The following is a 21,157-nucleotide window of genomic DNA, read 5'->3' as shown; positions in this document are numbered from 1 at the left end:
TATTTCCGTCCATACGACGTCCCATCATCTCTCATAACCATTTTTATCTTGACGTCTCACGAATTTCAACACTCATGTTACATGGCCGCTTATTCCTCTCGCGACGTTTATATCGCTCTCCTTCCTCTTCATTTGGACTATTCCTTGCCATTCAGAGAAAATGAAGAAGGCGCAATATTTCTCCCGAAATTGGGAATGCCTACAAGAGCAGGAAGCTCTCGAGGAAAGTGAATGAAATTGACGCTGTATATGTATATGTATAGTATATGTATATGTATATGTATATGTATATATATATATATATATATATATATATATATATATATATATATGTATAGTATATGTATATGTATATTGTATATGTATATGTGTGTGTATATATATATATATATATATATATATATATATATATATATATATATATATATATATATATATATATATATATATGCTTATTATATATTTTCACAGCGAGAGAGAGAGAGAGAGAGAGAGAGAGAGAGAGAGAGAGAGAGAGAGACCTTACCTTACAGACCTTATTTCTTTTTCTCGGGTTGCCCTAGGTCCCTCAGTGTAAGGCACCTCTAATGTCTACCAGAGAGTTGCTAGTGCATCTTCCAGTATATTTTGCATCTTCCAATCTTGGTATGGTTTGGGATGCAGCTTAGATATTTGTCGAGCTTATTCTTACATCTACGCTCACTCCTGATATATTCCTCAGATGAGCTGGCAACGCATTGAATAGACACAGCATTGTCGATGCTGGTGCATAGTGGATTAATGTCCTGTGTGCTTTCCTTATTTTTCCTGGTATAGTTTTTGGGCACTATTAATCTACCTCTGCTTGCTCTTTCTGATATTTTTTAGATCCATGATGTTTTTCGGTAATTCCTTCTATCTGTTTCCATGCCTGAATTATCATGTAGCGTTCTCTTCTCCTTTCTAGACTATATAATTTTAAGGATTGTAGTCTTTCCCAGTAGTCAAGATCCTTAACTTCTTCTATTCTAACTGTAAAGGACCTTTGTACACTCTCTATTTGCAATAATCATGTGTTCAGCTTTTCTTGTTTTGCAGTGCCGTACAACTTCCCATTGCCCCCAATTTTGCTTTACATTTTAGCCAATTTTTTAGAATAGAATGCTAATTGATCATTGCATAACATGTTCTGATTCAACATCACACCAAGGTCTTTAACTGCTTCATTAGTTTGTGATTTTGTCTCATTATTAGGTCCCCTGTATGCATATAGCTTTCCTTCTCTATCTCCATAATTTATTGATTCAAATTTATCAGAGTTAAATATCATTCTTTTACCTCTGCCTATTCATATACTTTGTTAAGGTCGTTTTGTAGCGCGTTCCTATCTTCGTCATAAGTAATTTCTCTACTTATTCTTGTGTCATGGGCGAAACTACTCACTACCGAGTCCTTTAATATTACTGTCTATGTCTGCAATCATAATAACAAACAGCAATGCAGCTAGTACTGTACCTTGTGGCACACCGGATATTACCTTAGCTTCATCCGATTTCTCATCGTTTGCAATAACTATCTGTTTTCTGTTGTGTAAAAATTCTTTTAACCATTTTCCTACTTTGTCCACTATATTATGTTTTCTAATTTTCTTCACCAGTTATATTATGATCTACCTTATCAAAGCTTTTGGCAAAGTCTTGATAAAGCACATCTGTTTCTTTCCCGTTTTTCATATTTTTGTATATGTTCTCTTTATGGACTAACAGTTGGATTTGTGTACTTTTTTTTTGGATACAAAGCCATTTTGTCCTATATTAAACAAATTATTTTTTATTAAATGTTTCATACTATTTTTCTTCATTACCCTTTCATACACTTTCATAATATGTGATGTTAGACTCACAGGCCTATAATTACTTGCCTCTAGTCTTGATCCACTTTTGAATGTAGGGGTAATATATGCTAATCGATGCTCATCATAAATCTTGCCTGTATTTACACTTTGCCTTAATAATATTGCAAGTGGCTTTGCGATAGAATGAACTACTTTCTTTAACAAAATAGCAGGGACACCATCAGGCCCAGCTGATGCTCCATTTTTAATTTCATTAATAGCCTGCACTATATCGGGCTTCATTTATATCTATGTCTGATAAATATTCACTATATTCATCACTTATTTCTGTCTCATTATCTTCATTATCAATTCTAGAGGTAAATTCTCTCTTATATCTTTCTGCCAATATGTTGCATATTTCCTTTTTTTCATTCGTTAATCTCCCTTCAATTCTTAGAGGGCCTATTTCTATTCTTCTTTTATTCATCTTTTTCGCATACAAATACAATAGTTTGGGATTTTTGCTTGAAATATTTACTAGGGTTTTTTCTTCCAAGTCCCGTTTTTCATTTTCTTTTGATTGTATAATCTTTTTGTTCTGCATTTTCTATCTTACTTTTTAGTTCCATCACTTTCCAAGCATTTTTTTTTCTTTGCAAGACCTTTTTTCCACTTTCTGATTTTCTGGAACAAGATCCTTCTGGCTCTTGGTATGCATGACTGATGTTACTTTTCTTCTTCGGTATATATTTATCCACTATTTTATATAATATCTTATATAATATCTCGGTATTTACCTGTAATCATCACTTATGAAAATGTTATCCCAATCTTTGTTTAATTCTTCATTTATTTCTGACCATTTTATATTTTTACTGTAAAATTGTATTTTTCCATATCCTTCCCACTTTTTCATCTCTTGACTTATCTCTGTTTTCACTTGCTTTGGAATGAACTGTTAATTCTAGACATTATGGTCTGAAATACTCGCATTATAAAACTATTATTTTCTTTAACATAATTCACTTCGTTCACAAATACTAGGTCTAAAGTATTTCCTTTCTTGTTGGCAGGTGATTTGTTTGTTGAATGTTGTATTCTAGTAGCATATCCAATTAGCTTTTCGGAATTGCCTCTTATCTTCTGCACTACTATTACTCTCTATTCTATACGTATAAATACAACCACAATCTCCTATTTGTTTTTCCACATCTACGAAAGTAAAGTTAAATGTCTCCGGAAAGGAGAATAGTCCAGTCCGTTGTGATTTCTACATATATCATCCAATTTTTCTATTATTGTGTCAAACTCTTTAGTATTAGGGGGGGTCTATATATTACTATGTTCATTATTTTTTTCCTTTACCATTTGTTGTTCCTCTCTTTATTTGTTTCTTTTCTATTTTGGATTTTATTATTTAATTGATTAATTAATTGATTTTGATTCATGGCTACAGGGTGCATATATTTTTATATTTTTTGTTGAACTTTAATTTTCATGCACAGAAAAAGAGGTTATGAGTAAAAAGTAAAAGAACTTTCCAGCCAGAGAGAAAATGTTACGTTTTCAGAGACAAACGGAAATCCTTTCCGACACCATTCAAGTCCCATTCATTCCAAGATAGGAATCTCTCTTCTTTCCCGCCACGACTGCCCATAATTCTACTGAGTTCTCGTTGATGCCCACTTTGGCGTTTTCATTATCACGGTGAACGTTAATGGGAACCGTTTTTTGTTTTTAACTCCAAGGAAACGTTTGTTAAATAAGGTATATTGGGAGTGATATAAAAAAAGATACGCCATGTTCTTAGGATTGGAAGTTTCGTCTTTTTTTGTGTCTGCAAAGAGAAAGAGATAGAGAGAGAGAGAGAGAGAGAGAGAGAGAGAGAGAGAAATTAGACAAAATGTTTGCTTATGGTACTTCCTTCGTTCTTTCAAGAGTCAGAGAGAGAGAGAGAGAGAGAGAGATAGAGAGAGAGAGAGAGAGAGAGAGAGAGAGAAAGAGTTACAAGGATTAGGATGTCTCAAAAGACTTATCAGTCCATCCAAGGACACATCGTGTGCTCGCTTATCTCTAGGAGCAGATTTTGAGAGAGAGAGAGAGAGAGAGAGAGAGAGAGAGATGAGAGAGAGAGAGAGAGAGAGACGAGAGAGTTGAGAGAGAGAGAGAGAGGGGAAGGAATCCAAAGGAAAAGAGAAATGAATCGCAAGGAGAATATATCTACAACTAAAAATCTAAATAATATTTTTTCCTAAAATTACACCCTCTGACGAATGAAATAACAAAGGCAAAGTCTTTTGGTATTGATACAAAAAGAATAGCATGTAAAAGAAATTTCATCTCCAAGGAAAACAACTGAAATACCAAAATCCGCATTCCCTTTCCCCTCCAACATTTATATAAATTCTTTTTTGCATCTGTTCCTTGTTTTTTATCCTCGTCCACATCAATAGAATTTGAAAGAATAAAAAAAAAAGTGAGATTATTGGTCTATGCATTCGACGTGACTCAGATTTCATTTAAAGGCAAAAACGCTCTCAGCGATATCATAGAAATGCACAAAGAGAGAGAGAGAGGAGAGAGAAGAGAGAGAGAGAGAGAGAGAGCAAGGCTTTACCAAAATATTTTTAGCGTTATTGCCTGAGAGAGAGAGACAGAGAGGAGATTTAGATACATGCACTTCATCTCTTTGATTTCTGAGTCCCTGAATCTTGCTGTCCCAACCTCTCCAACTCCCTTTTTCACGTCCTCCATTTACAGTTTTATAATGCCCACCCTCCGTAATTAGCTCCTGAGTTTAGATATATTCGAAAACAATCTCTACAGAGAGCTGTCGGGAATCTGTCGATTCCTTTTTCAGGTTGAAAACGGGAATCGAACAGATTCCCGAAAGCTCTGCGTACAGATTATTCATATAATAGTATCTTTGTACCTGTACATAATTGTGGAGTTATTTCTGCTTTTCGAGGCTTATGCTATTATGAAGGTGATTTTTAATTCAACCCAGTGTTGTACTTGTGTGTGGGTGGGATTATTGTCCGTGTATGTAAGTATGTGTGTATGGTGTTGTTAATGTTTTAACTTCTCATTGTTTGTACATGAATGAACAGTGAACAACGAACAACGAAAATACACAGGTTTCATTACCAGTGCCCGTTGTTCCACTTGCTGGAATCTAGATGAAGGCGTTCTTATGTAAATTCAGAGTTTATTCGCCTCCTAGAGTTGAAATATTTTGCCTTTCGTCGCTATTTAATAAAACCACTTGTTAAAACATTAAGGGAAACCTTCTTTTCACATGACACAGGAATGAGCGACATCATCATATTATTGTTTTCGTAAGGTAGTATAAAAAGTCGCTGAGAGAACCGTACCAGAACTCTGGAAAAGTGTTTTCTGGAAAGGGGATTCTGGAATGGAATAAAACTCTGGAAGAGAATTTTGTTCGAAATTTTGGACAATAATTCGGGAAAGCAGTTCTGGAAAAGAATTCTGAAAAAGAATTTTGGAAAAATCTGGAAATTATTTCTAATAAAAATTCTGGAATAGAATTCTGGAAGAGAATTTTGGAAAAGAATTCTAGAAACAAATTTTGGGAGAGAATTTTGGAAAGGAAGCTGAAAGAGAATTTTGGAAAAAAAATCCGGAAGAGAATTCTGAAAGGGAATTCTGGACAAGAATTATGGAATAGAATTCTGGAATAGAATTCTTTAGTAGAATTCTGGAAATGAATTCTCGAATAGAATTCTGGAAAAAAATAATCCAGGAAAAAGAATCGGGGAAAAGAATTCTGGAATAGAATTCCGAAACGAGCAGCACCTGGAGGGGGTAGGGTTGGTGGCCTGGGTGGAAGGCCAGTAATCTGGTAAAAAGTTGAGTTCATTTGCATGTAACATAATCTTGTGTCAATCTTAATTAGCCCTGAGGTGGAGGACTTTGCCTGGAACTGGTTGAAGTTTGATAATTAAGCGTAATGAGATTCTCAAAAAACACATCGCCATTTCACTCCTGATATTTTTAATTGCTTAGATTGCCAGCCATTTCCTATTAAGCACGTTGGTTATACATATATGTATGGATATATATGTAATGGGGAGATTCCCGCATTACTTATCAGGTAAGCGTGCAGCACGAACGGAAGGCAAACCAACACACAGTATTACACACAGCCTCTCTCTCTCTCTCTCTAAGCAGTCTCTCTCTCTCTAGCACCGACACCTCTTTCTCTCAATTCTAACAGGTAATGAAAATGAGAGAGTCGCATCATAACATTAACATTTATTAACAATGAATAAATAATTAATCAATCAAGTAATCAAGTCTTACAGACTAACTCAAAAACCTCGAACAGTAAAATGTCTAAGAGTAATGGTAGTCATCATTAGTCACCAAAAGTCTTCACCCATCTGGGAACTCTTTGTCCCCCTCCATTCCAGTTCTGCCAGAAACCGTCTGTTTCAAAGACACAGAACACATCCTGGTAAGTACACACACAAGATTAACAATCATAGGTTAAATATTGGATATCATCATAAAAAATGTCAACTAGATAATAAGCCACTCTTTGGCTAAAGCAATCTTAACACTCACCCAAGAACAAACCGGACACTATAAACACTACATAACAAAGACTCCCGGCGAGCGCCACGGCATCTTGCCTTTCTCGAAGACACCTCTATCAAAATCCCCCCATAGACTTGCGTATTATGAATCTATTAAAGGGAAGGTAAGGCGGGCACACGGCATAACGATACATACTAAACCTCATAGTTCAGTTTAGCACCTCGCAATTCTAGCTGCATCCAGTTTCACAACAAAGGCACTTTGGAGAAGAGTTCATAAACTGTCGTGCATTGACTTTGGTCTAACTAAGCATTTTTTATCTCATGCCACCTATAGAAACTCATTGTTCAGCTTTCTCAGGTCGTTGCTTCTCACTGTTCTCCACATTCCATAGGCAATATATTATTAATCAAAACCCTAGGCTATATATATATATATATATATATAATATATATATATATATATCTATATATATATATATATATATTATATATATTGTGATGGTAATTGCTTCATGGTAAAAGAAAGATAAAGGAAGGAAGAACGCATTTTTGAGAAGTTCGGCAGCAAGGAGGCGTTAGCGCAATGTGTTGGAGGTGCCTGTTATCCTGATGGTTCTAGAATCGGCAGGAGTGTTGTGGATCTCGTCGGGACGTGAGAAACGCCTCGATTTCTGATGCAATACCTCGTCTAGATTCATCTAGGGAGTCCTAGTTAAACTCGGGAGTCTGTGACGCCCGCCGTAGGCCTCGCCCCCAGAATGCCGTATAAATACGACGGAGGAAAAGGTAGCAGCAGGAGGAGGAGATATAGAGAGATCGTAAAAGAAAGACTCCAGTTAGTCACAGAGAGATATCCTCAGTAAGAGCCACAGATCAGATTATCAGTGAGAAATCAGCAGCAGCAGAGATTATCCAAGAGAGATAAGAGAGAAAGGGACCAGACGAAGGATCAGGAAAAAACGTTGCCCGAGAGTTGGTTGGATACTGGTCTAGTCGTCTTCAGGAGTGCATGTCCGTGTTATCTTGACGTCGAGCAGACTTCAGAGAAGAAAAGGCCCTGCTAGAGGTTTTGGGGAATTCAATGCCTTACAAGTAAACCTAGTTTTCCTGCAATACGGAGTCAAGAGGACGTCTGCAATTGCCGCTCTCCCTTGTGAAGCCACCGCTACGAGTCTCTAAACCGTCCCGCAAGTATGTGAATTACCTCACACACACACACACACACACACATATATATATATATATATATATATATATATATATATATATATATATATATATATATATATATATATATATATATACATATATGTATATGTATGTTATATACACACAGTAATAATATTAATATTATTATTATAATTATTATTATTATTATTATTGTGTGTATGTAACATATACATATATATATACATATATATATATATATATATATATATATATATATATATGCATATATGTATATGCATGTTATATACACACGTAATAATAATAATAATATATAATAATAATAATAATAATAATATTCATAATGATAATGATGATGATAATTTTTTGGCAGCAAGAAACAAGAGATCAATTGTTTAAAAAAAAAACACTACACAAATAAACAAATAAATGTATAAAAATGCAAGCAAATTATTGTAATGCAGTATTAAATGAATAACCTAATAAAAAAGGGTGGTATTCGAGCGTTAGTTTATGAAAAGCAAAAACTAACTTCATAAAAAGATTGATTTGTTTATTAGATTACCTTTGAGGGAGAGCAGCAGACACGAAATCAAGTGGGGAGGTCTTCCAGGGCCCAGCGAAGAAGGGGGACCGATTCCCGCCTCATCACGACTTCTGTCGTCAAGCCGCCGTGAAATTGCATCTTGGGAGTGAAATGGCGGCAGTTTCTCATGAAAACTCTGCGTTAGAAGTTCAGTCATCGGGTTTTGCCGAAGGTGGAAGGAACAGCTAATCAAGAAGGACCCTTTCAACTGATAAAGGAGTTTCCGTGACTTCCTTTGGGATACGGTACTCAAATTACATTGGCTGTAATTTGAGTACCGATATTCTTAGGATTCATAAAAGCCTTAACAGCATTTTTTTATATTAATATTTTTCTTCAATGCATTGCTGCTTCTGTCTTTTTGTGAGTAGATATTTATTTCCAGTGCATTTGTTCTAGGGCGTTCTTCTCTCTGGAATCCTCGTTTGAGAGGCAACGAATGGCTTTTGTCTCTCTGCCTCTTGTTGAGCGAGAAATAAACAGAGCAACACGAATAACAAAATCTCTACCCATTTTGCTCCATTGTCAGACGTCAATATTCCCCGGATCCCACGTGGGGCCGATTTAATTCGTTTTAAAATTAAGCTGTAAACGAAAACCACTACAGAGATCAAACCTGTTATCTGGGATTTTTATTCATTTTTATACCCAGTTATTCGGGAGACTCTCGTCGTATTTTGTTGCATCCTGGTATTGGATTTCAGACCCTGTTTGATTGTACTTCATGCTTTGCAGGATCTCTCTATCTCTCTCTCTGTCTCTCTCTCTCTCTCTCTCTCTCTCGTAGTAGCCATCTTGCTTGGTGAGACGTACCCGCGTGAAGTCACAATAATCAACAGATATCACAAGTTTAACATACGACTAGAATTTGAGAAAATATCTAGAAGTGTTCGTGAACTATCGGTGATAAGATTAGTGTGAAAAATAGTTAGGATAAAGCGTCTTCTAAGTTAGTTTATCAAAGTGGTAATACTATAAATCAGAACAAGATGGCAGTAAGTTCCAACTGCGGGAAAAGGTGGCGGTATTTAATTTGGGCGTGTCTAGCAGATTCGCAAATACGATGAGGTAGCAGGAAGGGAACTGGCATTTCTCATCTATGAAATCAGCAACAGTCCTAACCAAAAAGATACAAAAGCATTCATAGATATATTAGAAGGATATAATCCTTCAAACTGGAACAAATCTAATGAAAACATCTTGAAAATAATTGAAGAAGTTCCAAATAAAATCCAAGTGGTCAAGAGACTCATAAAGAAAATATACATAAACCAACATATTCCGACAAAGAAAATGAATAAGGTGAATCTTGTGAATATACTAATTGATGCATTAGGAAAAAGAATGCCAAAAGCATGCAAAACTGTGTAAGGTTTGGTATAGCATAGTCAATCCACAAAACCTAATCAGAAAATGTGCTGCATGCAACATTCCGACCCATCCACAGTGTGCTGAGGTGTAATACAAGATTTGAGAAAAGATACAAGAATTTTTTGTTTCAACAATGTCTATCATGGATAGACAATGTTATAAATCAAGATTGAATGTACAAATAGTTGAGGATGAAGAAGAAGAGGAAGAAGAAGAAGAAAAGAAGAAGAGGAAAACGGAAGAGAAGTAAAAAAAAAAATGAAATGACAGAAAAAATAAGGAAAACAAAGAACAAGATAAAAGTATGGATGCAGAGATACTCATTGATACTACATATGAGGCAATAAAGCAGCATACCTACGAAGAAATAAATTACGATTATGACAACAGAAAAGCAAATCCCGAAGAGGCTCTACCCAGATCTATACAATGACGGGAAAGAGGGAAAAAATAGACAAGAAAGACAAAATCTGCAACCTTTTGAAAAGAGGGGAATTGCAGATTTGGAGAAAGATGTTACTACAAACATCCTAAGATATGTCCAAAACTATGAAATATATGGTAAATGTGTCATACTAGATGGATATGGGGTATGATTGCCAGAGATCTGCATCCAAAAATATGTAAAAACCTAAAAGAAGGAAAAGGATGAATGTTAAGTTCGACAAAAAAATGCAAATATATGCACCCTGTAGCCATGAATCATAATCAAATAAATAACCAACCAAGTAATAAAATCCAAAATAAGAAAGAAACAAATAAAGAGAGAAATCAAGAATATCAGGTAAAAGAGAAAAGCAAACCACCAATGAGATATGCAGAGGTGTCAGCAAAGAATTTCAAAGCATCAGCTCCGAAATTCTACTCAAGAGATCAATAACTGTATTTATTATGCAAGAGGATATTGCAGAACGGAGGAAAATTGCAGATTCAGACACAAAATGAATAATTATGATGAAGGAAGATCAAATATTATGGAAAAGTTGGATTTTTTAATGTCAGAATTTCTGGAAATGAAAAAAAAGAACAACATACCAAGAACAGGAAAAGAGCACATGGGAAAACATCCTTTATTGACTATCAGTATTAAATGAAGGAGAAACACGCAAACCATCATAGTGATGAATGCGCAGGGTTTAGTTACGAGTAACTCAAAAGAAAAATAGAGTACTTAGAAGAACTAACCCAAAATGAAAAGAAAATAGATATAATGAATATAAGTGAAACCTGGTATTCCCAAGAGACTGGGAATGATGATCAAATAAAAGGGTTCCAAACTTATAGATCAGATAGAAAAAATAGGAATCAAGGGGAAACCGCAATATATGGGAAAGACAAAAAACAAGGAAAAATATATGAGAAATATAGTAACTCAGAATGTGAACTAATAGCGGTAGAATTTGAATCTGAAAAATTGATGAACATAGTAATATATAGACCTCCTAATACTAAAGAGTTTGACTTAATAATTGAAAAATTGGATGATATATGTAGAAATCACAAGGACTGGACTATTCTCCTATCTGGTGACTTCAACTTTCCTTTCGTAGAATGGAAAGAACGAATAGGAGATTGTGGTTGTTGTACTTATACATATAAAAAAGAGAGTAATAGTAGTGCAGAAGATAAGAGGCAATTTGAAAAGCTATTAGATATGCTACTAGAATACAACATTCAACAAATAAATCACCTGCCAACAAGAAAGGAAAATACTTTAGACCTAGTATTTGTGAACGAGATGAATTATGTTAAAGAAATAATAGTTTATAATGCGAGTAGTTTCAGACCATATGTCATAGAAGTTAACAGTTCATTCCAAATTAAAGCAAGTGAAAATAGAGATAAGCAAGAAATGAAAAAGTGGGAAGGATATGGAAAATACAAACTTCTACAGTAAAAATATAAATGGTCGAAATTAATGAAGAATTAAAACAAGATTGGGATAAACATTTTCGTAAGTGATGACATAAGGGTAAATACGGATATTGATATAAAATATTGGAGATAATAGTGGAAAAATATATACCGAAGAAGAAAAGTAAACATCATTCATGCATACCAAGAGACAGAAGAATCTTGTTCCAGAAAATCAGAAAGGGGAAAAAAGGTCTTGCAAAAGAAAAAAATGCATGGAAAGTTATAGAACTAAAAAGTAAGATAGAAAATGCAGAAAAAAAGATTATACAATCAAAAGAAAATGAAAAACGGGACTTGGAAGAAAAAACCCTATTAAATATCAAGCAAAACCCCAAACTATTATACTCATATGCGAAGAAGATGAATAAAGAAGAATAGAAATAGGCCCTCTGAGAATTGAAGGGAGATTAACGAATGAAAAAAAGAAATTTGCAACATACTGGCAGAACGATATAAGAGAGAATTCACCCCTAGAATAGATAATGAAGATAATGATATAGAAGTAAGGGATGAAAATAGTGAATATTTAGCTGACATAGATATTAATGAAGCTGATATTGTGCAGGCTATTAATGAAATTAAAAATGGAGCTGCTGCAGGGCCTGATGGAATTCCTGCTATTTTGTTAAAGAAAGTAGTTCATTCTATCGCAAAGCCACTTGCAATATTATTAAGACAAAGTGTAGATACAGGCAAGATATATGATGAGCACAAATTAGCGTATTATACCCCTACTTTCAAAAGTGGATCAAGACTAGAGGCAAGTAATTATAGGCCTGTGAGTCTAACATCACATATAATGAAAGTGTATGAAAGGGTAATGAAGAAAAATATTATGAAACATTTAATAAAAAATAATTTTGTTTAATAAAGGACAAACATGGTTTCGTACCCGGAAAAAGTACACAAAACCCAACTGTTAGTCCACCGTGAAAACATATTCAAAAATATGAAAAGCGGAAATGCAAACAGATGTGGTTTATTTAGACTTTGCAAAAGCTTTTGATAAAGTAGACCATAATATATTAGCGAAGAAAATTAGAAAACACAATATCGTGGATAAAGTAGGAAGATGGTTAAAAGAATTTTTACACAACAGAAAACAGATAGTTATTGCAAACGACGAGAAATCGGATGAAGCCAAGTAATATCCGGTGTGCCGCAAGGTACGGTGTTAGCTGCAATACTGTTTGTTATTATGATTGAAGACATAGACAATAATGTTAAGGATTCGGTAGTGAGTAGTTTCGCAGATGACACAAGAATAAGTAGAGAAATTACTTGTGATGAAGATAGGAACGCTCTACAAAGAGACCTTAACAAAGTATATGATTGGGCAGAGGTAAATAGGATGGTATTTAACTCTGATAAATTTGAATCAATAAATTATGGAGACAGAGAAAGAAAGCTATATGCATATAAGGGACCTAATAATGAGACCATCACAAATAAGGAAGCAGTTAAAGACCTTGGTGTGATGATGAATAGGAACATGTTATGCAATGATCAAATAGCAACTCTGTTGGCAAAATGTAAAGCAAAAATGGGAATGTTGTTACGGCACTTCAAAACAAGAAAAGCTGAACACATGATTATGCCTTTATAAAACATATGTTCGTAGTCCACTTGAATATTGCAATATGATATGGTACCCACACTATCAAAAGGATATTGCACAAATAGAGAGTGTACAAAGGTCCTTTACAGCTAGAATAGAAGAAGTTAAGGACCTAGACTACTGGGAAAGACTACAATTCTTAAAATTATATAGTCTGGAAAGGAGAAAGAGAACGCTACATGATAATTCAGGCATGGAAACAGATAGAAGGAATAGCAGAAAATATCATGGAACTAAAAATATCAGAAAGAGCAAGCAGAGGTAGATTAATAGTGCCCAAAAATATACAGGAAAAATAAGGAAAGCACACAGGACATTAATCCACTACGCACCAGCATCGATAATGCAGCGTCTATTCAATGCGTTGCCAGCTCATCTGAGGAATATATCAGGAGTGAGCGTAGATGTGTTTAAGAATAAGCTCGACAAATATCTAAACTGCATCCCAGACCATCCAAGATTGGAAGATGCAAAATATACCGGAAGATGTACTAGCAACTCTCTGGTAGACATTAGAGGTGCCTCACACTGAGGGACCGGGGGGTGGGGCAACCCGAACAAGATGTAAGGTCTGTAAGGTAAGGTAAGGTCTCTCTCTCTCTCTCTTGCTCTAGTTCAAACCTCCCATATTTTTCTTTCACTGAAAGATTATCTCTCTCTCTCTCTCTCTCTCTCTCTCTCACTCTCTCTCTCTCTCTCTCTCTCTCTGCTCTAGTTCAAACCTCCCATATTTTTCTTTCACTGTAAGATTATCTCTCTCTCTTTCTCTCTCTCCCTCTCTCTCTCGTTTAATGTGAATTAACTCTATAGGATTGTTCGTGTCTCTGGTACGTTTTTCAGAATCTGTGTTTGTGTGTGTGTGTGTGTGTGTCTGTGTGTGCGTGTGTGTGTGTGTGTGAATGAGTGACTGTCTGAAAACCTCGTTCTCAATATCCGGCCAATTCCTTTCATGTCCAGTTTTCGGGAGCTTTTCCCTCACACCTGAGTTGGCCCCGGGACCTTCCTCACCTTTAAGGAGACAATTTGGAGTCATTTTCAGATGTGTGCGTCTCATAAAAACGTTTTTCGTTTAGAATCGAAAAATCCTTCCATAAGAATATTTTCGGGGGACCATAAGATCAAACTCGCCCGAGTAGAGATCCTGAGGGCGGCTTCCCTTCGACGTTATATGTCCCGGAGAGATGGGCAGCTGGGAAATAAGGAAAAAGGCGTGAATAGATTTGTACGAATGTTATTGATGCTGGATAATATGAATATATATATATATATATATATATATATATAATATATATATATATATATATATATATATAATATATATATTATATATATATAATATATATATTTATCTTATATAGATATAATATATATATATATTATATATATATATATAATATATATATATATTATATATATATATATATGTATATATATAATAGTATATATATATATGCGAATTTGAACTTTACACCAATGAATGTAGAAACATCCGGGTAACATAGAAGTCAATTCGGTCTAGGTGAACTGGTTTCAGAATCTCTCTCTCTCTCTCTCTCTCTCCTCTCTCTCTCGTTGATGTGCTTTCTTATCTTTAGAATTTTTCGTTTCTTTAATGTTTCAGAACTTGTGTTTTCTTATCTCTCTATAACCGTTTTGTGTCTTTCTGCATGTTTCAGAATCTCTCTCTCTCTCTCTCTCTCTCTCTCTCTCTCTCTCTCTCTCTCTCTCTCTTTCCTTAAGTGGAAACCCAATTTTTATACTAGGGGATGTTAATGATGATTTATTATCTGCTAATAGTAAACTAAGAAAAATTGTGCGCCAATGGAACCTACACCAGGCAATTAATAAACCTACAAGAATTACAACCACAAGCTCATCACTGCTAGATGTTGTCATCACAAACAGACCAGAAATGATTTCCCAAGCTGAAGTAGTTCCTTGTCCTGTCGCTGACCATGAGTTGGTAACGCTACAAATAGATATTTCAAAACCAAAAAGGCAGCCTGTAACTAGAACATTTCGTAGTTTAAGACACTATAATCAGAATACGTTCTGTGAGAGCCTGTTAAATAGAACCCCTAACCTTCATAAAATTTGAAATACCGACAATGTAAATATTCAAGTTTCTATATTTACTAGTGTTTTTGTTGAGAGTTTAAATGAGTGTGCCCCTTGTGTAACGAAAGTAATTACCCGGCCCCCGGCTCCTTGGATAAGCCATGACCTTAAAATACAAATGAAAGCAAGAGACGAATTGCATGAAAGAGTCAAAAGGGATACATTAAACTTAGAATTAAGAAATACTTATAAAAACCATAAAAAACGAGTTAATCAACTTATTAAAACAAAGAAGGCAGAACATTTTAAAGATAAGTTTAAAAACTGTCGTGGTAATTTGTCTACTAAATGGGAAATTGTTCATGAAATTATCCCTACCACAAATAGTAACGTAAGTATCCATGATTATAAAGATAAGAAAGATAAAGCAGAAGAATTTAACGAATATTTTGCAAATGTAGGTCGACTGGCCTTCGAAAATTCTCAACAGATCCTCAATGCAAATAATAATCTCACCACTATAGATACTATTATACCTCAAGGTATCACCAATAACCTTTTCAGACCGCAACCCGTTGACGTAGATACAGTTGTCTTGGTTGTGAGGGATTTGAATGAATGACTCAAAGGCGTTTGGATCTGATGGTATCTCTCTCCGTTTCATACGAGATGCCTTACCCGTGATAAGATTTTACCTAACCGTTATAGTAAACACCTCCATTGTCACTGGTCTCTACCCCACCGACTGGAAACTATCGCTTGTAATACCATTTTTCAAGAACGGTGACCCAGATGCAGTCGAAATTATCGGCCTATATCACTTCTACCAGTCTTATCTAAGATATTTGAAAAAATAGTTGCAGTTCAGCTCATGCAATATCTTGAAGAAATAACTTATTATCACAAACCCAACATGGTTTTAGACAACATCTATCCACCGAAACCGCACTCATGAAGCTCACTGAGAAAATGTATAGTAGTATAGACGAAAAAGAGATCTCTCTTCTCATATTGTTAGATCTCTCTAAAGCTTTTGATAGCGTTAGCCATGATATCCTACTTAGTAAATGTATAAAAACTAAAAATCGACCCTTTTTGGTACAAAAGTTATTTGGAAAATCGGTATCAGTCAGTAAGAATAGACGATGTAATATCTTCCTCTAAGCCAGTGCAATTTGGGGTTCCACAAGGACCAATATTAGGACCAAATCTTTTCTTAATCTGTATCAATGATATGTCTACTTCATTGCAGGATTGTCTCTTAATACAGTGTGCAGATGACAGACAGTCAAATCCTAATCACCGGAACCATAGAAGAATTACAAATGTTAATTTCAAGAGCGGAAAGTATCTTAGAAAATGCTAAATATTATTTCCAAATTAATGGATTAAGTGTAAACGAATAAAAAACTCAGTATATTTTCCTTGGCTCAAGACAATACATTTCTCAATTCCTAATAATACAGTTATAAATTTCAATGGCCTTGCATATTGAAAAAGTGACCATGTAAAAAAACCTCGGACTTTACTTTGATCAGTACATGTTTTGATGTCATATAAATGAAGTTAGTAGGAAAGTGAATGGAACACTAATTTATAAACAGAATAAAAGACAGATTTGATAATGAAATGCGCAAAATGGTTGTTCAGTCGCTTGCGTTAAGCATAGTAAACTACTGTTTGAAGGTATGGGGCACTACGTCTAAACAACAACAACATCGAATACAAAAACTCCAAAACTTTGCGGCAAAAGTGACTGATGGGAAGGCAAAGAAATACGATCATGTAACCCCAATTTTAAAGAAATTAGAATGGCTAAATATAGAACAAAGAATACAGTATGACTTATGTCTGTTAATTTATAAGATATTGAATAATTTATTACCAACATGGATTTTTCCTCTGACATTAGTTGGATTTAGAAGTGACAGGACAACAAGAAATAGCAACGACCTTTACGTACCAAGGCAAAATACCGGAGCTGGGTAAAAGATCGTTTTCAATTATGTACCAGGGTTCCTTTAGGCTTGGTAATAAGCTACTAACAGCTATAAAAACAACTGTTAATATCAATTCTTTCAAATCAGCTCTGAAGAAAAAATTTTTGCAGATAGGTTGATAACGCTTTATACTGCATTTCCAGAATTGTAACAATAGAAGGGCAACTTTCTAAATCATAATGATTCCTATTTACGCATGTAAGTAAAATTATACATACTATTTTGTATTTTTAAGATGTTAAATCAGGTTTTTTTTTTTTTTTTTTTTTTTTTTGGTGTAAACTGTGAGTAGTATGAAATGTAACTCATGCATTGCAATATATTTTATCCTTTGTAAGATACAGAATAGCCAATGTAAATATTGGAAATAAAGCATATTATTATTATTATTATTATTATTATTATATTATTCTTATTATTATTATTATTATTATATTACTCTCTCTCTCTCTCTCTCTCTCTCTCTCTCTCTCTCTCTCTCTCTCATATACAAAAAACCTGTATATATAAAAAGAAAGGAACGGAAGAGCGAAGAGGAGGAGGAGGAGGAGGCAGCTGGGAACTTGAGCAAAACACATAAAAATCCTCCAATTTTATAAAAGCAAAGATATGGTTGTTTACTTTACGAGTGGATTCTGTTCATCCGACCTTTTCGTGTTCTCCTTTTTTAGTGTCGTAACTTGTCTTTATTTTCTAGAGCACAAAATGACTATATAGCAAGTTGAGAGAGAGTTAACCACTCACACACATACACAAGCATTCACATGTGTGTATACATGTGTGTATATGAAGTATATCGTTCTAAGCCTCACTTGGAAAAATTCAGGTCCATTTTGTAATACTACTTAAATACTTGAGTTCAAAACTCATCGTTTTTACCAACTAAATTTTAAAGATTATGTAGTTTCCATTAGTTTAACGAGAAACATGTCCCCTTATAATGTAAGAAAATGACAATTACCTTCTATCTTTGTGGTATACAGCAACAAGCCTATTTCTCCCTTATGATTTTCCTTCATTTTTGGTATATAAAACAATTTTTTTTTTTTTTTAGTTTTTTGTTTTCAGGTAAAAAAAAAAGAAAACATCCCCCATATTATAAAAAAGTTAAAATGTTATTCATTTTTTGTGGTATAAAACAACGTGTTTTTTTTCTGACAATTTCCCCTCCTCTTTCTGGTATAAAGCAAAAGGTTGTTTTTGTTTATCTCGAACAATTTTCCTCATGGTATGGTAAAAAATACAATAAGTTTTTTGGTTTTAGATTATTGTCCCCAATCGTTGTGGTGTTTTTCTCTAACAAATTTCCCCCATCTCTGTGATTTTTTTAACAATTTCCCCTCAGTCTTGTGAAACAGCTTGGTTTTCTTTCTCTCTCTCTCTCTCCTATCCATACTTTACGCATCAGACAGAAGGTCAATTATTCAGAGGGACCAAACCAGCGAACATTGGAGATAGTTCAGGCGCCAACTGGAGCGTTGTCAACTCTTCGAGGAACCAGCAACTGTTATCCCATTACGCCTAAGGAAACAAACACGTTTACACGCCTTGTGAACTTCCTAATATAATTACATCGTCCGGCAGCCTCTCTCTCTCTCTCCCGGTATGTCTTCTGCTGATCTTTTGCTTTTGTTTTGTGCTGCATTTGCCTCTCTTAGAAGCGGTCCTTTAGTAGCGGATGAATTTCCCATCTGAATCTTCTTGAGGATTTCCATCCCCGCCACCAGAGGGCTTTGGAGAATCGGCTCTTTCTTAAACCGCCGGAGGTTTCTTGATTAAAGTTTCTCTCTCTCTCTCTCTCTCTCTCTCTCTCTCTCTCTCTCTCTTTTAAACCTCGCTCTAATTTCACATAAGACTTGGGTGGGTGCTTCGTACTCCTTTTGGTGTAATAAACACTGATTGTGTCCTGTCTTTTCACAGCAGGTTATAACTTTCAAAATTGGGTTATCTCTCTCTCCCTCTCTTCGAGTAAACACTGATGATGTAGTACTTCTTCAGGGCAATTTTTCGTTTTTAATTCTTTATTAAATGTATCTCATCTTGAGACTGAGTTAGGGAGATTTAATCGTAGGCATTTTCATATTGACTGAGTGAGGGAGATATAATTATAGCTATATTCATACAGACTGAATAAGGGAGATAGAAATCCAGGTATTTTCAAATAGGCTGAGTGAGGGAGATATAATTCTAGCTATTTTCCTATCACTTCCACACATTTTAAACTGTGGGTTTGTGGAATGTAGTCATGTTATTACAATTCATTTTGTCTGGTAAGTTGTCCTGGTTGACTCAGATGCCAATATTTGTTTGAGTTTTCATAAAAGCAAACTATGAATAGACTATTTAAATTTTTGCATCATATACAAAAACATGTCATGGCCAGTATAACATCATTCTTTCTTATTACTTACTTACCTGTTCGAGCGTGGCTAAAGAGTAAGTATGAAAAGCTATAAAAGCAGAAATCTTACGAATTTCACTTCTATTTTTTTTTTCACAATATGTTGAGGGAATAAAAATTAAGACTTTCCTAAAGCAGCTGATTTTTTTCAATCAAGTATTTAGGTTGCCCGAGGGAGATAATTGAGCAGAATGATTTGAAGTGCAAAGATGTGATGGATTTTCATGATAATGTGAATCTTATCACTGATAAAAGTATCATAAGGCAAAATCGAAGTTTCTAAATTTTTCTCTTTTCTCGTTGGCAAAATTTGCGTTTTGTTAATTATGAAAGCAGTTGAACGGGCTTTGAAAGTTTTCTGCTGTTATAGGTCGGTAGCTGAGTGCTTGCTAAATTGAAATATACATGAGTGTTTGTATATATATATTTTTATTTTCATTCAAGATAACATATATTTTTCCCTAAATGAAGATATTCATTTTCCTCGTAGGAAATAATTTTCATTGAAGGAAAAGTATATATGTCAATTGAAAGAAAATATATATTTCTCTGAAATGAAAATTTATATATTTTCATTCAAGAAAATATTTATTTTCATTTAATGAAAATAAATATTCTACTTGAGTGAATATATATATATATATATATATATATATATATATATATATATATATATATATATATATATATATATCTATATATATATATATATAAATATATATATATATATATACATTATATAATATATAAATATATATATATATATATATATATATAGAATATAATATATATATATATATATATATATATATATATATATATATATATATATATATATATATATATATATATATATATATATATATAATATATTGAAGACCAGCGACGTATACTACTTTAAATTCCCATCACATTCTTTTTTGGCGCAATTGTTCCGAGGAAGTCTTGAGAGAGCGAAATGAAACTATTCTCGGGAATTCCTGATGCTTTAAAATCCACTGTCAGTGTGGGGATTGCTCTCTCTCTCTCTCTCTCTCTCTCTCTCTCTCTCTCTCTCTCTCTCTCTCTCCATGGAGGCTGTATATTTATATTTCTTTTTTATAGTTAGCCTCTTCTTCAACATTTTTCCGAGCGAGTTTTTCCTTGTGCATTGCATCGTCATTCTTGACGGGGCGCCGTCGTGAAAAATGGAGGTCATTCACGAAAGTAGTAATCGGGTGGGACCCTCGAGGAAAAGGTGGGCGTGTCTCGTCAGTCTTCCCCTGGTGACGTATTATCTTGTTTATTTCTTCTCCTCTGATTTTACCCGCGATGTCATCATCGTCTTCTCTTGGCATTATCGGCTCCTCCCGTTAGGTGAGAGATTTTGTTTTCCTCAAACTAAGTCTCTTGATGTGCAGTGATTTATATATTTCTGAATGGTGAATTAGATCATTTTTATCATTTCATTAATCATGATCAGTTAGCAGTGTTTATTGTCGGGGGAAGGAAATATTTTGTTTTTACCCTCAAGTGAAAACAATTAGCATTTTTATTTATTTGACTGCACATTTTAAATGACGAATCCGTTTTGAAATGAGCACATTTCCTTTGCTTTTGGTGACTAGAGTAATTCATGGGCCTCCAAAAATGGCAGT

Source organism: Macrobrachium nipponense, chromosome 18, assembly GCF_015104395.2.
Source record: "Macrobrachium nipponense isolate FS-2020 chromosome 18, ASM1510439v2, whole genome shotgun sequence".
In the NCBI taxonomy this organism is placed as follows: Eukaryota; Metazoa; Arthropoda; class Malacostraca; order Decapoda; family Palaemonidae; genus Macrobrachium; species Macrobrachium nipponense.
The sequence above is the reverse complement of the archived record's forward strand: the minus strand, read 5'-3'. Positions refer to the sequence as shown.